The 2,845-nt window shown below is 38.9% G+C and overlaps 1 protein-coding gene across 1 annotated transcript in view; it reads right to left on the minus strand.

Moving 5' to 3' along the window:
- Positions 1 to 1,076: 1,076 nt before the first annotated feature.
- The window catches only part of Adgra3 (adhesion G protein-coupled receptor A3), a 135,663-nt gene continuing 133,894 nt past the window's right edge, over positions 1,077 to 2,845 (minus strand). The window contains exon 20 of the transcript XR_003378582.1: positions 1,077 to 1,130. The gene's annotated coding sequence lies outside the window, so the exon portion shown is untranslated. The remainder of the gene's footprint in view (positions 1,131 to 2,845) is intronic.

Raw genomic sequence — 2,845 nt, forward strand, 5'->3', positions numbered from 1 at the left:
AGCAACTTATAGATAAATACTATTTTTAAGTAAAGGAATTGAAAATCAATATTCATTGATTTCTATGCTGGTTCAGTAACAAAATCATATTAGTTGATATCTAGTGAATAGAATCATACTGAGAATAGGTTCCATTAGGCTCTGGTGGAATTAATATCTAGTTATGTTAATTATCCCCATTTATACCAATGGCTTACAAAATCACATATACTGCCCTGTGAGTATATGTGGTTGGTTGTTAGACATATGGAGAAACATAGGAATTGACAAAATAAGTTTGACTCAGTTGGATGATCTCAATTAATTTCTAAATATGCACTCTCCATGTTGTTTGACTAATTTAAAAGTGATTTGTAGTGATGTGGTCTGGTTATACCATAGATGTTTCCAGGAAAGTAATTACAGCTACATACAGAAATTCACTAGAAACACTCTCAGCAGGTAGATGGCATCCCTCTGAAAAGATCATCCAGTGATACTGTGGGAAAACTCCACAAGTACCTCAGGGGTCTGTACAGAATTTCTATGTAGAACTGATTTCTCTCTGAGTGCCTTTGTCTCTGTCTTATGTGTGTGAGAGAGAGAGAAAATTTTATGGTATAACTCTGTCTGTCCAGGAACTTCAAGTTTGGCCTCAAAATCTGCTTGCCTTGGCTTCCCAAATTCTGGGATTAAAGGTGGGTGCCACTATGACTGGCTTCATTTTTCTTTAATGCTGGCCATCTCTTAAATTGTAGCTCTCAATCTCCACCTTAATCATTTTAAGCGGCTACTTGTGTTTTAAATTGTAGATCTCTGGGGATTCCCAGAGATTTTGTCCCATTAGTTCTGGGAAAAGTGCCAGAACCTACACTTTGAGGAAGCCCATGTGGGAATTCCTGCAGATGGTCAGCCCATCTCACTTTGTGCAGCAGGAATTAAGGACAAACTGACTCAGTGCAGTTTGTGGTCCATGATTCTGATTTAACTTTGGTGCTGATGTGGTAATTACCTGATTTTCCCCATTCTATAAATCTGCTGCATGGCCAGCATGAGATTACGACCAATGCACCTTTTCTTTACCACTGCTGAAGGGTTCCATGTTGTGAGATTTCAAAAGCAACAGAGTGACTAGTCAAGGATGACTAAACCTGGAAAGCAGAAAAACATATACATATAAATTTTAAAACTACTTAACATTTATTCAATAATTAAAATAAACAAATATTCATATAGTGAACTTAACACCTAATTCGTTTCTAATACCTCCTTGCTGAAGAACTAAGATGGCTGAGTGGTGGTTCAGTGGGTAAAGTACTTGTCTTAAAATCACAAAGATGTGGTTGACTCTCAGAACCAAGGTTTGAAAAAATGATGGGAATTGGGGCATATATTTGTAATCCCAACTCAGGACAGAGACAGTTAAATCCCTGGGGATTGCTAGCCATTCAGTCAAGGCAACTTACTTGGTATAGTTCAGGTCAGTGAGAGACCCTGCACACACACACACACACACACACACACACACACACACACACACACACACTTACCCAAGTGACTATAGGGCTAATGCTTTTTACTCTAATAACTGCATGGGTCATCTCTGTTCCTTGACTTGGCTTACTAATACCAACAGGTTCCCATCTTTTCTAATAGGTACAACTACTCCAACATCCGGCAAAATATGCTAAACCTATGACTTGCTCTTGAAGGCCTTCACCAACTATATCCATTAAAAGCTTCAGTTATATACTTCTACTAGTATTTTGCAGAACTACATGAACTAAAAATTCATCTTTTCCTCTTATATGGTGAGCATGCTGCAATGTCCAGTGTTGAGAGCCTAGAGACAGATAGCATCTTTGTCACGACACAGTGAGGTGAAGAAAGGTGGCCTTCTCTCACAGAAAAAGAAGGTTTGACAAACACAGTGAGAGTTGGCAGCTTCCAGCAATGGGCAGAAGGTTAGCCTGTTTTCGTGCATATCACTTAAGCTGATGCCCACACGGAGGCTGATACATTCCAGGTTCATGGAATTCAAAACTCAGTCAGTGTTTCCATGGTAGCCATGGTACAATACAGATAGAGGTGCATTAAAATGTACTTTAGGGTGGGAGGTTACACTTTGAAAGAGAAAAGACATTCCTGCGTTTTGGGAAAGTTTGCAGTTTTGAAGTTTAGAATGTTTCGGGTAGCTGCATGATGGTGTATAGGATTTTTTTCTAGTGATGTGTAGAATGGAGGTTAATAACTTTTTTTAGATACTTTTTGAATAGATCATCTAAATGCCTTGGAAAAAGAAACAAATCCTGTGACTAAACTATCTTTTATTCTTCATTCTAGAAATTCTTTTTAAAATATAAACTACTTTGGCAGAGTAATTATATACATTTAGATACAACAGCATAATACACATACATACAAACACTGTAGGGATCTAATCAGGGCGACTGATTCCTTACCTCACACACTCACCATTTCTTTGTGTTAGGAATAGAGCTGGGCAAGAAAGAGCTTCTAGGGTTGACTATCACAGTAAGATAACTATTTTAACAAATTATTCAATATTTCATGAAAAATACACAAGTTAAAGCGTCAGAGCTGACGTAGCTCAATCTTATGCATGCAAAGCCCTGGCTCTGCTCCTTGGCATCAGCCTCATGCTTCTACAGCAGGTACTTTACCTCAAAGGTACCCTAGGTAACTGATGCAAAGACAAGAATTCAAGTAATCTGCACCCTAATGAAATGCAGCCCATCAGAGGACCCGATAGCATCTGCATTTGACCCTCTGCAACCCAAGTGTGTCTGAAGACATTCAGAGGACCCGACAGCATCTGCATTTGACCCTCTGCAACCCAAGTGTG

The sequence above is a fragment of the Microtus ochrogaster genome, unplaced genomic scaffold (assembly GCF_000317375.1).
Source record: "Microtus ochrogaster isolate Prairie Vole_2 unplaced genomic scaffold, MicOch1.0 UNK5, whole genome shotgun sequence".
Taxonomy (NCBI): domain Eukaryota; kingdom Metazoa; phylum Chordata; class Mammalia; order Rodentia; family Cricetidae; genus Microtus; species Microtus ochrogaster.